General features: G+C 35.1%; 1 protein-coding gene across 6 annotated transcripts in view; it reads right to left on the bottom strand.

The window, feature by feature from the left end:
* Positions 1 to 16,242, bottom strand: part of LOC106057415 (chloride channel protein 2-like) — a 53,660-nt gene extending 37,418 nt beyond the window's left edge. The window contains exons 1-3 of one of the 6 annotated variants that reach the window (XM_056008179.1): positions 16,133 to 16,242; positions 15,592 to 15,958; positions 475 to 676 (exon numbers count right to left, since the gene is read on the bottom strand). The gene's annotated coding sequence lies outside the window, so the exon portion shown is untranslated. Of the gene's footprint in view, positions 1 to 474; positions 677 to 2,099; positions 2,134 to 11,119; positions 11,363 to 15,591 lie in introns of those variants that run through there. The other 5 variants (XR_008774370.1, XM_056008182.1, XM_056008178.1 and 2 more) reach the window with 5 other exon arrangements.
* Between the last annotated feature and the right edge of the window lie 448 nt (positions 16,243 to 16,690).

Here is a 16,690-nt window from a genome sequence, read left to right as displayed (position 1 = left end):
TGCGGTCAGGGCGCCTCATGCGCTCCCAGACTCCACAGGCTTTTTGGGACTTGTCCCAGCACTCAAACCACTTTTCCGTTTCTGTTTTTTGTATTATAGCCAGGGCTTGATGAAAGCTTACAGCCTGATCAGTGGGTGGAATTTGCCCTCCCTGGTGGGCCAAAGAGTCTGCGATTGTGTTGCCAGTCACACCTATGTGACTCGGTACCCACTGCAGAATGAGCAATGAAAAACATCAAAGCAAGAATCAATTGCAATATGCCTTGATTTATTTAAAAAAATATGATATAATATATTTCTAAATGAAACATGACATTGGCAAACAAAGCTGGACAAAAATAATATTTACATGTTGCCAACCTTACCTGCTTTATTTGAAAAAAATGACATTGAACCCGACAAAAGGATAAATTGACTAAAAAAGAACTTTTGCACATGCTTATAGACAAAAGTTCATCATTCTACCTGCCATACCTTTGCACTTTCCAGAAGACCATTCACAGAAAAAATTAAAGATGCTCTGGAGACATCACAGAAGAGTTTACTGAACTTTGTTTAGCAAAAACTGTCCAGAGAATTCATGATTTGGTGAAACAGAAACAACCCCAACCTTCGCATTCAATATTGAAGTAATGTAGTTTGGTACTTCTGAGACTACTATCCATGCTTCTAAATGCTTTTCAAATTGTCATATATAAGAATATAAAAAGAAAAACGTGAATAAGAAAATTTAAAGTAAACTAAAAAGAAGTCTTTTGAATAGTATTTCTATAGATGTAATTAAAATTATAACAAAAATATATAGATCTAGTATATACATATGGGATATATATATCGAAATATAATTAAATATAATATGGTTTCGTGATTTGGCAATACAAATTAAATATTTGTATTTTAATATTTATTGATTTATAACATTAGCAGTTACGAAAATAATTTTACAGTTGGGGTTGCCGCATTGTGGGACGCCGACCTAAAATGTTTTGAAAAATGTTTTACACGTTTAGGATGTTCCTTCAGAGTTGAAGATAGTTTACTTCCTAGTCCAAACCTCCCACAGGATGACAGGGGGATAGGAGCAGGCAGGGTTTGAACCTTCGATTCCAAACAACAGTCCAGAATGCAAACCGCATGACCAGGGTTGAGAACCACTGCTATAAAGTCTAGTATACTTTAGGCCTACATACAATCAAGATCTAGTCAGGAGAATCTAGATCTGAAAAAATGATAGATCTACAAATCTCTACACTCTACTCTAGTATATGATCTACTACATATATATTAAACATATATATAAATTGATCTAGATCTAGAATCTAGACCTAGTCATATTATTTTATAGAATCTAGTCAATCTAGATTATTATAGAAAATTAAGAAAATAGACAATATAATATAGATCTAGATCTCAGACTTAGAATGTATATAAATAATAATAATAATTATTAGTAATACCTAATCATCTTGTAAAAAAAAAGAGCTGAGTATGAATATTATGATTAATCATTTAATGATATATTTATACAAAATCTATTTTGATGTCTGGACCTATAGTTTAATAGAGTCTCGAGCGTCTAGTCTAGAAGTCTAGCTAGAGACACTAGAGTGGAGTCTCAGTGGAGACACTCTCTGTGTCTCTTATCTTATCTTATATAATACAGACGTTACTTCAAAAAAGAAGATGATTACGTCCTACGCGTCTCAGTCTCAGACTGTAGTACACTAGACTCACTAGTACTAGACTCTAGTAGTGACGGTACAGTGTACAGTAGAGTTGAGTAGAGAGTGTAAATTAGATCAAGATAACAAGCTGAGCCTGAGGCTCTAGATCTAGAATCTAGATTTAGATCTATCTAGAATCTAGATACTCTCTTCTCTATTATTTAAACATAGACTTAGAGCCGGGTCTAGATCTATATTATTTAAAATAGCTATTTAGAACCTAATCTATGAACTATAAATAGTATAAATCAAGATCTCTATACTAGATCTACTATATCATACTAGACCTAGATTCCATATGAATAATATGAAATAGATCTAGACCTATGACTAGTATGACTGTCATTTTGATTTGGTTTCTCTTGACAGTCTTACATTGTTTTTACTCTTACACACACATTACTCCTAGAGCTCTAGAATACTAGCCTATATTTACCTAAAATGTAGGTTAGTGATTACACTTACTCTAACTGTAACGTGTGTTGTATCAGTGTAACAGTATTCTGTCCTCTTTGTTGTAAATCATGACAGCAGGCCCTTCCCAAAATATTCGCAACCCTGCCCTGGCTGACACTTGTCTTCACCTAAATCAGGAGCACTTTTAAGTGCTATGTCAAGATTAGTAGCAGAGCATTATTTAGATTTGTTCTATCTGTTCCCCAATTGTAACACTAATGTAAGATATACGAATAGTTTATTAGATGTAATCGCTCAGGCTAGGACACGGCATGCAGTGTTGATGACTTTTATTCCATTTTTTTTTTTTAATTTCATTGGTTCTGTAGGCTTAATATTGTTGAAATAAGGTTTAAAATAACGCGGGTGAAAGGACACTTTCCGACTGCACTGATATTCCCTAACTGCTTCTTTATATTATAGCCTTTATATATCGCTACTTCCATGCTTTTATATAGCCTATAGCATACTATAGCATACTCAGAGAGCTATATGGTCCAATCTCATTTGTGGACCAGTTGGAAGGGGGGAGGTAGGCCTATATCTGAGAGAAGGTTTTCTGTGCTGCCTTTAGGCGCTCAGTAAACACAACTCTGCTCGAGTCGTATGTCGAACCTCCTTTAGGCCTATTGGTAGCCAAGTGAAGCCAAGCTTATGCGTAGTCTACTTGGCCTCTCTACCACCTTATTATAAGTAAGCTGCTCCAGAAAGAATGAAAGATCATAACCCCCCCCTCTCTCTCCTAATGTAGAAACAAAAACGTAGCTGAAATGACGCTGAAGCCTTAATTGTTTCAAGTTAGTTTGAAGGGCTAACCTTCCTTCAGAAATGAATGTGTTACGCCCCAGCTCAGATGTTCTGCCAGACGCCATAGCTGGCGGGGGTTCGAGTTCGGAACTTTCATGACTACAGACCAGGTTTAGGAGCCAGACTGCCAGTTACTCACTCACCTTTGCTTTTCCCACTGTCAGGGTTATCTTTAAATTACAAACGTTCCTTCAAAAGAGAAGATCTATAACATAGGCCCTACGTCCTCCTAGGGAAGAGGTATCACTTTAGAGAATTTGTCCTCTCATACCGGTATGGAATAAGAAATGTGCCTTTATCTTTTTGACAAGGTTGTTGGTCTCGAAGGACTGGGTGTCTGAGCCACACTTGAGGGCAAAAAGGGGTTGTCAAGGGCTAAGTGAAATGTATTAGATCGAAAATATTTTTAGGTAGAGGCTCACGTACTGCCACTTTTTGACACTAACAAAAGTGAATAATCTTATTCGCATGTTTCTCATTTACGATTTTCTTTTTTTAGGCTACATCTCAAAGTAACTTATCTTTTTAAAAATAATCTCACACATATGGTGTTTAAAAAAAATAATAATATGTAAGGGGAGGTATCCCTGAAAATCTTACTTTTGTTATTTCTAAAGCTAGGCCTTTGAAATTTGTTATGGTAACATATTATGATATTCTAAAATAAATAATGCTAAAAAAGAAAGTTTTTGAATGATGGTTGCCATGGTAACGGCGGCCATATTGTTTATTGTATACAAATTAAAACTCTGAATTTTGTAAAAACTATTGATCAGAAATACATGAAATTGAATTAAAAGATAAGGAAAAAGGATCCTCTAAATTGGCACAACGTTAGAATTAAAGATATAAGTATGTTAAATTTTTTACAAATTTTTGAATTTTTAGTATTTTTTTAGACCTAAAAAACAGGATAAATATTAATTAAAAATATTTTTAAAAAAAAAGTAAATAAAATATTGAAAAAACAACATTGTACCATTAAAGTAAATGATGTCCTTAAGAAGTGTTTCAAATTTCATCAAAATCTATCAAGTAGTTTAGGAGAAATTCCTAGTAAGGCATAATGACATGTGCAAAAACTAAAATTTTGAGAAAAATGAGTTTAAAGTATAACTTTTATTAAGATTTTGTCTTATGACCCTTACAAAAACATTTAAAAAACATGTTTTAGACACAGATTTAAGCAATAAAAAGATTGTAATGTAATGAAAAATGATTGATCTACTTAATTATGTTATTAGTTAAAAATCGATATCCTAGACCTAAAACTCGATTTTCTCTAGGGATAACTCCAGGACCATGTATGACTTTTTTACAAAGCTTATATCAACTCACTCTGTCTGTCTGTATGGTAAAAAGTTTGTGAACGTTATTTTTGCGACACCCAATGCTCGGATCAAGCTGAAATCTTGCACAATTATTTCTTTTACCTGACAACACAAGAATCAATATATAAAAAAATTTAAATAGTTAATTAACTATTGGTAATGAATTATTTTGTTTGATATCTCGAACAAGGGAAATAAATTGTAATTGACTAAAGTGGTGGTAGGCGTATAGGCTGAATTAGTCCCCTTTTTAGGTCACCTCTCTAAATTGAAACAAACAATATAATATTCAATAGTTCAGCTTGATCCGGGAATGAAAAGTGGGGAGAAAAAAACGTGAACAACATGTAATAAGGGAAATAGCTCCACATACAACCATATTCTCAATATAAGGAATTCCTTAAGCATTTATTTCCCCTTTTCGATGCTAAACAAAATAATTTATTACCAATAGTTAATTAACTAAATTTTTTATTGATTCGTGTTTTGTTGGATTAACTTAGATACAACAAATAATAGCATAAGGTTTCAACTTCATCCGAGAATCAGTGGGAGAATAGAGCGTGTAAAACATTGTACCAGACAGAAAGAGGGAGTTGATATAAACTTTGTAATAAGCTTGCTTTAGGGAGACAAAATATAGCCCCTGCACCTATTTGGATCACAATTTAATACTAACGATTAGTGAAATTTGATTAGACAGACAAACGAACGGATGGAGCAACACAAACCAATAGCGGCTTATCACGACGGTATCTAGTAAAAAATCGCCCGATCTGTAATTTATTATTTTACGGTATTTAGTTTAAATTTTGTGTGTAAAATGTGAGTGTGGAGGGGGCGGTTCGTATATAATTACTGCAGACGGAAGGTTAAAAAACAGGACATGTCTTTCATAAGCTATTCTATATGTAGATTTTTTTTTTTTTTTGGTTTGTTACACCTGAGTGAGCATTGGGTCACAAACTGTGAACAGTGCATGTAAATCTAATGTGATTGGGCCTACATCTACTTTAAAATTACCTTCACCTATCCCTAAGTTAGTTGGACCGTCTTTTTGAACTCCTCTCTTTAAAATAGGAAAGCAAATAGTAAGTGGACTAGATCTATAACAGTGGTGGTTAAAAGAATGTCAATAAAATAAATAGGGCCTACAAAGTACAAGAGAAGCTTAATTGTACAAACCACCTGAATGACTAGGCTATCAGCCACACGCCTTGATTACTTACAGATGAGCATGAAATAAGCATGTCAAATTTTGTACTGTCCCAAAATTCACGAGAAATTATTTAAATACAGCTACCAAGTTGTTGTTTTTCTTTAAAAACACACAAAAGATGGCCTTGCTCATTTTGTTTCAATAATTTGAATCCCTGTACTATTAGGTAAATAAATATAAATATATTATCATGTTTACAGTTCGTTGCCATTGTATTTTGATATAGGTTATTGAAGGCCAATAACAGAAGCAGACCAAAACCCAGAATAGGAAAAGTGGGGGGGGGGTAAATTGGAGTGTAAGCGCAAACAGGGAATCCTAGGTAGGAAGAGGCTTCAGACATTGCCAGTGACAGATTTTTGTGGAAGCAGCTTGCCGCCCAATGCGCCGAACGACGCGGGAGGATCTAAGCATATACGGTTTTGAAATAAAACTTTTTAATAGCAGGATAATGGACTGTAGATACCTCAGAATATGCCTTTTGTTGGCTTTCAATACCGGAAATAGTGGGGCTCCGTCTCGCTTTGTGGGAGCTCACAGCGCTCACCCAGACCCACTTGTTAGCAAGGGGGGTAGTCTACAATTTTCCACTAACTCCAGTGTACAATAAACGCCTTCCGAAAGAATGAAGGGTCAGAGTGTAATAAAGATTTAATATATGTGTGTGTACACACCAGGGCCGCCGCGAGGGTTGTGCGAAATTTAAAAATGCCGCCCCCCCCCTTTTTTTTTTCTACAATAAGAAATGTATTACGACTGAGCTGGACACTGTACCTAAAGCGCCAGTTAATTTAAATCCATTTTTGTAGATCATTCCTTTTTTTTTCCTTTTCATATTCACACCGTTGTCGTATCCCTCAGTTAAATGTTAGGCAATCCATCTCTGAGTACCGGCACCTATTTTTTTTTTTTTCAAAAAAGCAATGCAAGTACCCTTTTATGTGTGTGTGTCAAATAAACTTTTTGTAAATCTTCTAAAAGCGAGACAAAGGATTGCTAAGGCTGCTTTTCAAAATCATGCATTCTTTAATGCTTTGCATCTATTGTTGTTTTCTTTTGAAGAGCATTTTAAAAAAAATCTTTCTACATAAAGTTCGTGTCTTTTCAGAATTAATATGACCTAATCATTTAGTCCTTTTTTTTACATAATGTCATTATTGATTTATTCCGAAAACAACCGACAAAAAGCCACTAAATGGAGAATAAAGTGACTCGAAACACAAAAGCCATTGACGGTTAACCTTTTTTAACGTTCAGTAAACTTGGATAATGATTATCACGATTGTATTTTGGAGAGATGTACATTGTCACCACAATCATCTGACATACGCGGATTTGGAGGTGCCTACAAAGTTATCTAGCACACTTCTAGGACAAAATGAAGCAACTCAACGCTGAATATTTTCCTAGAATAGATTTAAAATAATTAATCCTAAGTACAAGTCACGTATACAATGACTTGAAATAAAACACATTAAGGCAGTGTTTCTCAAACATTTACGGGGGACAAACCCTGCATGACGAAATTTTCGTTCGAGCCACCCTTAGAACCTGGGGACCTAGAGGACCGCGTCCGTTGATTTTTTAAAATTTATTTTGAAAATAGTGCTGCCTACATAATTTGTAAGCGTTGTATAATTTTTTTTTCTGGAGATAGAAGTGAACATTCGGCGGGTTTTCGCTCATGTCGCCCGGCGCTGAGCGTATTCTGGCGTTTTCAGCTTCAGAAATTCTTTCTCCTAGCATTTTTAACTTTTTCTCGCATTAAGAAGAAAGAATATAAAAAAGGCCAATATAATGAGTTTTCTTTAGAACGCACCATTCATCCTAGGGAAAAAAATCTACTTTTAAAGAGGCAGCCCTGATCAATAGTATTATTCGAGTGACATTCTAGGTTTATATAGTGCACGGACGTCTGTAATGAGCGTGATCTTTTTTTAAGATCATCTTCGTGCTAAGTAAGACGTCTTTATCGCGGACCTTGTTTCACACAAAAATCGCCACTATAGTAAATGCAATAGTCGGAAGAAATTCGACCTATCTCGGGCGTAAGGACGTAATCATCTTCTATTTTGAAGTAACGTCTGTATTATATAAGATTAGAAGAAAATCCAGAAAAATCGTGGTAGCGGAGACGATTTGAAATGTTTAAAAGATTAAACGACGTCTCTTACTTCAGATATTTTATTTTGGAAACATTGGTAATATTCATAATAATAAGTACACTGAAAATAAAACATTTTCTTTCGCCACACCCCCTCCCCTTGTTGTAGGTTGGTCGTTGGCTTGTTGCTCCAAACAGCTAGTAGCCTACAACTTAATGTAGATATACATCCATGATGACCCAAGAATCGTCTCTGTGGCATTTTACGTCTCGAGAGACGATCTTTTCCCTTTGCAACTTCTTGTGTGACTGAAGAGGCCAATCCTTGATACACAGCTGCGATCGCAGGTTGGGCATATATAATCACCAGGCGCCGTTGCATTTTCACCCTTCTTTCTGCTTCTTTGGTGTATGACATCTGCAATCTGTGACCCTTCCTTTATGCTCTCTCTCTCCATGTGGATCTGTCCAGTGCCACCTCTTCCCAGTTGATAGTGTCGATTTTGAAGAGCTTCATGTCGCGTTTGCATACATCCGTATAACGTAAAAGTGGGCGACCAGAGGCTCTCCTGCCTTCTATTAGATCGCCATACAGGATGTCCTGTGGAAGTCGACCTACTGGCATTCTACGAACGTGGCCAAGCCAGCCAAGGCGTCTGCTGCTGATAACAGAGCGGATGTCCTTGCACCCTGCTCTTTGTAGCACTTCCTCGTTGGTTATCTTATCTTGCCACCTTATTTTAAAGATCCGCCTTAGGCATCGGAGGTGGAAGACATTCAGCTTTTTTTTCCTGCCATGAGTAGGTTGACCATGTTTCACTTACGTACAGCAAGGTGCTCAACACACAGGTCCGGTAGACTAGGGCTTTAGTACTGTTAGTCAGCAATATGTTGTCCCAGACTCTTTTCTGCAACCGTGACATGGTGGCCATTGCCTTGGCTATCCTGTTGTTTATGTCTTTATCCAGTAGAGTGTTGGATAAATATGTGTTGGATAAAATATGATGGAGCCAAGGTAACAAAAGTGATCAACAATTTCTAGTGGTTGGCCATTAATGCTTACTTGAGGTGCAGTGTTTGCAAGACTAAGATACTTGTCCAAAACACAAACAGACACAAGAATATTCTACGCTTAACTAACAGCCATTTAACATAAACGTGAAAACGCTTTTACCATTACGTTTTTAATTACTAGCTATACTTACAGGTCGCGGTATTGACTAAATAACAATATTTACATGTAGTAAGCAGATACTAAGAAGAAAAAAAATGTTTTGACTGATCTGCTTCTGTAAGCGTCATTCGAAACAAATATTACAGACAACCCGCAAAAATTCAAGGTCAGAAATATGTAGGCGCCTATGGAAAAACCCTTGGGAATCCCTCGCGCGACGCTCCATTTTTTTCTTATTTAAAATTTCCTAAATAGCTTCTTAAGAACGAATATGTTTTTTTTATAAATAGTTTTCAAAGGATAAAGGAATAGTTAGAATTTGTATGAAATATTACAATATTTGAGTAAATTTTTTATGAAACTAAAAATTTAAAAATAAAGGTAACCTTGGAATAATGATTTGGCCGCCCCCTACATTCGGCCGCCTGCGTGCAATGCACTCATTGCACAATAGGTAGCGGCGGCCCTGGTACACACACACACATATATATTTTTGCGGGGGGGGGGGAGAGAAAAAAATCCCCCCCCTTCCCCGAAAAAAAATCCTGGCTACGCCCATGCACTACTCTGTATGTAATCCGAATAGAAGAGGACAATCTTATGCAACAGGAATACATGCTTAACAACCTCTTATGCGCATGCCCCAACTCATGGACAGAAAGCCTACAACCGTAACGTCCCTCTGTCGATCACTGACATAGAAATCTACATCTTAGTTAATTTCTACAGACATTTTCACACTAACCTAATAAAACAAACGAATACAGATACATTTTAAAATCTCATTTATTAAAATCAAAAAACCTTGTCTGCATTCATGAATGAAGAATTATTTATATTATTTTTTATTATTTAAAAAAAAACAACATATCGCTATTGGAGTGATTTAATTTTTAAACAAATAATCCATAATGTACTGCTACTGTTGACCTCATGCTGGTACAAAGGTCATGAACTGACGGCCTTGTCAGGGATAATCGCGTTTCGTTTTTTTTTAAACTATTTTCCTAACACACAGCCATACCATAGACTATATATATTAATATATATATATATATATATTATATATAGTCTATGAGCCATACATAGATTTACTATTATTTAAACACATTTATGCAAACAGTTTTAGATTTTTGGTCAACAAAAAAATTCTATTTCAAATGTATTGCTAAATTAAGTAAGTTCTGTCATACTAACTAGTAGTAACTACCCACATAAAAAAAAATACTTTTTTTAATTAAAGAAAAAAATCTATTTAATATGTGTACAAGTGGAATATAATGAAAAACAACAATTAATAAGTAGTTTTTCATATTCTAACGTGTATTACGGGTTCATATATAATATAAAGAACACATAACTAATATTTTGTAAGGATTTTTTTTTTTGAGGCATTGAATAAGAGATTGACCCTTACAGAACAATTAGATCAATTAGATATTCATTATATGACATTAGTTAGGCCAGGTTCACATAGAACTTCATCTTCACTTTCACCTAGCCCTTGGTCTGCTGGACCGTTGGGGCACCACACAAGATCTGTCAACCTTCTTTCTCCATCCTTCTCTGTCATTTGCCTTTGATAGAATTTCATTCTGATATTCTTTCTGAAAATTTTTAGACCTGCCTTTTTACCTGGCCTGGGTGGACCACTTTGGAAGCCAATTTTGAGTTTGTCTTTGTAACCTTGTTTTACTCAATTATTTGATATTCAACATCTATGTGATACGAAAATTTGCATTCTTAACCATTGGAATTATAGATTATTCAGTCAGAAAAATGCGCAACTTGGATAATCTAGATTGCCGGTACCACAGTTATGTGGATTTAACTCTATCGATAATCTGTACCTTTCTTCAAAATCATTTTCTATAAAAATGTCATCTTTATTTTTTTGGTCTATGGCTGAAAAACTATAAATAGCTAACTCTTGCTGTATCAGATGTACAGAATATAAGAGGTGTTGGTAAGCTTTTTTTTTTTTATGCATTTTTTTTAGCACTGCTAAATTGAATTTTCGAAGGTCCCCTGTTTTACACAATCACACTGAAGATGTAAATCATGCCCTGCCCAAATAGAAATAGCCGAACCTGAATCTTGATTAGGGCCTATCGTATAATCAGATGGAACCCTCATCTCGCTTAACTTGAACTCTGGTTGAAATTTGAAATCGAACAGAAGCTTCAAAGTTGCCCAATATAAATAGCACGGAAAAGTTGATGTTAGCCGGTGTGTAAGCAGTACATCTCTTAATAGATATATAAGTAGTTACACAATGAAAGATAGATAGAAAGAGATACTCACGAGTTACATTTGATTGAAGAGCTTATAAGAAGTCGATAAATTATCATCCCTTATAATAAATGAGTAGGCCTAGATGTGTTTAACTTTTATAATTAGAAAACTATAATATCACACAGTAGAAAAGATCTAGTTGTACATTCCAACTGTGTCCTGTTTGCAACACCGTAAATAAATCATTCGTTGAACAGCTATAAGCCTTACTTAGTAGTCCACTTATAAGTGGGAATAAAATAATTTAACCCATATATTTTGTACAGGCAAGTCCTTTTTTTTCCCTCTCTGTATGGAAGGAACAAAAAAAAAAGGGGTGGGGGAGACCCTGACATGATCGTGATTCTCCCCTCCCCCTCACTTTACAATGACCGCCAAGGTCTTAAAGCAGAGTGACAGGTATACTTGTTAAGGCTATTCTTCTCCTTTCCGAAACCCAGCTAAAGAAATGATAAATGAGGGACATTGTTTTCTCCATAGTTTATATATATATATATATATATATGTGTGTGTGTGTGTGTGTGTATGTACCATATTATGTATCAGAGTGTAGGTCTATGCGTGCGTGTGTGTGTGTAACGTTGTATGTTTATTTGATTGCTTATTGTTATCCGTGTCACAACACCATTTTTTTCTGTTTACTTTTATTTTTCTCTACTTTCTCACACAAACATATAATATAATAATATATCAATATGACAACTCAAAAAGCAGTTCGTATTATTTGTACATTTGACAAGACAGCAACTGCCATTTTTTTACAAAGTTTATATCCACTCTGTCTGGCAAAAAGTTTGTACACGTATTTCTCCTACACAATATTCGGATTAAGCTGAAATTTTGCAATTATTTCTTTTACCTGACAACACAAAAACCCATTTTAAAAACAACCAAGTAATGAATTAACTATTGGCATTTAGTTATTTTGTTTGGTATCTTGAACAAGGAAACGAAAATGTACTTGACAGATGTGGTGGTATAAGTTGAATTAGTCCCCTTGAGAAAACATGCCCCGAGTGAACATTTTTTTATGCATTAAAAAAAAAAAAACATGTAACATTCACAAGATATGCCCCTTTCACAACTGGTCCAGACAAGTGATAGGATCATAGCGCATTGAGAAAGCTAAAAGCTAAACAAAAATATTTGGTAAAAATAATTCTAATCGCACAGATTTATTATGTCTATGTCAAATTGATTATTTATATTATTACGTGACTGATCCAAACTAATTGATACAATTACACATTACACATATCTATAAGCTTTTTTTTTGTTTTTTAAAGTATTTTTAGCGGCCCCCGAAAGGGGAAAAGACGCTATTAGTTTTGTGCGAAATGTCTGTCCGTCTGTCCGTCCGTCCCGTTTAGATCTCGTAAACTAGAAAAGATATTGAAAATCCGACATCACAATATTTTAGACCATTCAAAGTTCTGATGCAATGGCTACTTTTTTTTTCTGAAAGCGAAAAATCTAATTTTTAAAATAAGTTATGCAAGCAGTTTTTTAAAGAGAAAAAGCTAATTAGTATGCATTATAAGTTAGACCTAATTTAAAAAGAATAGTAATCTTGTAAACTTCATTTTCCTGAACATTTTTTTTTTATTGCGGAATTTTTTTTTTTTTATTTTTTTTTAAGGATTCGATTAAGAGATTGAGCCTTTTAAAAACAATTAGATCAATTATAAGACATCAGTTAGGCCAGGGGAGGCGCGGGGGTCCCGGGTTCGAATCCTGGTGAAGACTGGGATTTTTAATTTCGGGATCTTCAGGCGCCTCTGAGTCCACCCAGCTCTAATGGATACCTGACATTAGTTAGGGAAAAGTAAAGGCGGTTGGTCGTTGTGCTGGCCACATGACACCCTCGTTAACCGTAGGCCACAAAAACAGATGAACTTTACATCATCTGCCCTATAGACCACAAGGTCTAAAAGAGGAACTAGTTAGGCCAGGTTCATATCTAACTTTACATTCACTTTCACCTATCCTTTGATCTGCGGGACCGTTGGGGCACTACACAAGATCTGTTAACCTTCTTTCTCCATTCTTATTTCTCATTTGTCTTTGATATAATTTCATTTGGATGTTCTTTCTGAAAATATTGAAGCCTGCCTGGGTGGACCACTTCGGGGGCCGATTTTGAGTTTGTGTTTCCACACAAACTGTCTTTTGTAACCTTGTTGATGTTTTTTTTTTTTTTTTTTTTTTTTTTTAAGCTCAGGGTCCCATTTTAGATTCACATGTGTATGTTCAGACTAGATCGACTCTATAGGACTATAAAATATATAGGTCTTATGTTGTTTCTAAATCTCTTAGTGTTAATAGAGGATTAAAAATCATAGAAGTACGGTATATGAGTACAAGCGAATGCATTATTTCTGAATATGTAACAAGTATTACACAGTTAAGTATGTCAATATCTTTTATAAAACGTAAGGCGAGGCTAATCACGTTTACTGGACTTACTGACATTTAATGTGGTTTATTCGGCACCACCACGGGCCAGTTAGGGTACCGGCCCACCGGGCATACGCCCAGTTGCCCATATAGCCAGATCGCCCCTGGCAGTTGCTGTAGATATATACTAGACATTTAGAACAAAACAGAACTTTCATCATAGATGTAAAACACAAATGTGATTGTACTTTTACTAACAGGCTCAACAGATCGTTTGAATATATGCTTGAATTAAATTAATTTAAAGTTAAACCAGATTTATTCTTTGATGTATTAGGTTAGTTCATGCAACTTTTCAAAGCAATTAATTAGAATGGGTTGCACGTGGACGATTCAGTGATTATACATATGGAAGGGACTTTTAGTTCAATGTTTGGATAGGAACTTATGAGGGGGAAAAAAAGGCAGTCAATGACTAAAATGAAAGAGCTCAAAGATTCGGCTGTAAGATTCCCACACTTATTTTAAGTTAGTTCAGGGTCAGGCAACCCGTTTGTAGCCCAAAATGGCATTTAAGAAGAGAGGGGTTACAACTTTATTGAAGCTGATGTTTTTTTTTTAAATTTATTTAAAGGGCTTGATGTGGTAATGATGTGTTAAACAGATGTTGTTATGTCATGTAACATCATGTTATGTAGCAACATGCTGTCAGTAAATCAAATGGAATTAGTAGGTCCATTGTTTTTTTTTAATTTTAAAGCTGGTGAGATTTTGATTTTGAATTCACCCATATGCATTACGGCCTATGTTATTTTTTGTTTGTTTGCGTGTTTGTGTGGATGGTTTATGTACTGTTGATAGTTCGTTGAAAGTCGTTTCTTGGTGTACATTTCTTTAGACTTATTTGTTCATTGTTCAAATTGTATGTAAGATTTTCTAGAGCATGTGCATGTTTTTTCATACAACAAGTTGCGATCCCACTTCCTCCTCCCTCCACGTGATAGCCTATCAGATTATATCTATACGTGCATTAATAATAAGCTATTGCATATCGTACACAAAAAAATGCTGAAGAATCGTTTTGTTTGTTTTTGTTGTTTAATCCAAAGGTTCTCACATTTTCACACGACTATCAATAGAATTATAAATTTAAAAAAAAAAGATCCTTACATTAATTTTTGTGTATGATGGGATTGATGGGCATCTAATGATAGGCCTACCTGTCCTCAAAATCATTATACTTTTGATAATGTATTGATAACTGTACACATGTATGCAGCGAGCTCTAAATCTTTACAAGAAACATAGGTCTTCTGTATCTTTTTAATCGCTAAGTGTGTAGGCCTTAAAAGGGATGAAGCCTACGAGTAGCACTTTCTTCTGATGTAGGCTATTACATTATATCGGAAAATGTCTTAGATTAAATTAGTATTACAATGTAGAGTATGTAAAAGATTTTTTTTTAAAGACGCTCGCTTATATCAAAGAATATTTTTTAATTAACAATTTAATACGTGTCATAGTGGTATCCATGCGTCTCTTTCAATGGCCCTTCTGGCCAATTTGGGTACCGGCCCAGCGGTCATTTGCCCGAATGCCCATATTTCCAGTCCGCCCCTGGCTGTTTTGCAGTGTATTCTGGACAAGGAAAAAAGGAAAACTTTTTTATTAGAGAGAATAGTTCGTAGGACATTCAATGTAGGCTATAGTCTGAAGTTAGTAGAAAAATGTTTAGAATTTAAAATGTCTTGAAATTTATTTGTTGAACCTCAGTTGCGGTGCGTTTGTTAAATTGTAGGCTATCATCTGAAGGCCTATTATTCACAGGGCTACAGTGGATATGGGGATATCGTTTGACTTTGTGCTGCATGTTGTCTGGAGTTATAAATTTCGAGCACGGAAGCGTTTTTAGTTGTAGAATTATAAGACTCTTCCCTCCCTTGGATGCTGTATCACTCTAAGCAATTATATACTAACAATAAAGAACAAAACTGTTGAACAATGAAAAAAATGCTTTCTTCTCGTAACAACACACATTCCCCTGTTAGTTTATCACGCAAACTAATAGTTAACGTAAACCTTACCTGTTCTCCAGATACATCCAATATACATGTGATTAATAATTCCTCTTGAGCATTGAATAGCTTTCTCGTAATTTTCAGATGTTTTATAGACGAATGATTATGATCAGAAATTGTCAAAGCAGACTTTCTTTGTTGGGTTTTTATAGGATTAACGTTCCAATCAGATATCATGCATTTTCTTGCTTCCTTAATTTTTAAATGTAATTTTTGAATCGAAACAGTCACTCCAAAATTACATATTATAGCACTGCTTAATGAAAATTAACATGGCTTAACTACTGGCGAATTCCATTAGCACGTTGAAGTTTGCATACAATAGACTGCTATTGTAAATGTCTAGTGAGCGGAGAAGGTGGTTTATAGAAAGCTTAAAATGAGCAATGGTGAAAATTAAACATAGCTTTTAATTTGATCATGTGTTGAAGGTTAATTACACTCAGTCGTAAGGCTAAAATTACATTAACTATGTGTGTGTGTGTGTGTATTGATTTTTTTCTTTACGAAGTGCAGCACTAAAAAAATATACACTACACTTACATACATTCACAAATCAGGTAGGAAATTACACCTGTACCACAGATCACGGCTGGTGATGTGCAAGTCTGCCAATGTCCTGTCAGAGTCGAACTGACTTGAGTCAATATTGCCATAAGACAGACAAGTATAACAAGAGGGGAGGGGGCGATGTTAAGAAAGGTAACAGGAAATGACAGTGAAGATTTTGTTTAAAAAAAAATACTTGGCAGGCAGGTTGGCAGTCGGCTTTCGTACATACAGTGGTCACTGGCGAACTGCGTCATGACGAGAAATCGATAGTCTAAAATACATATGGCACGAAAAAATAAATTAATGTCAGTTTAGTTGTAAGTAAGTTTGAACAGGATCACGATAGCACCAAAACAACAAGATATATTTTACTTACTTAGCTGTGATGAAAGTCCTATTTCTTCTTCATTGAATAGATAATACTCTCTTTATTTTACAGCTATTAATTGTTATCAAAATTCTTGTAGCCAGACTTATAGTGGGGTATAAGCTCTTACTACATAAATACATATAGAGAGAATGAGTTGATATAAGCCATAAGCTTTGTAAAAAA

Source organism: Biomphalaria glabrata, chromosome 13, assembly GCF_947242115.1.
Source record: "Biomphalaria glabrata chromosome 13, xgBioGlab47.1, whole genome shotgun sequence".
Classification (NCBI taxonomy): Eukaryota; Metazoa; Mollusca; class Gastropoda; family Planorbidae; genus Biomphalaria; species Biomphalaria glabrata.
This window is presented reverse-complemented; position numbering and strand designations above follow the sequence as displayed.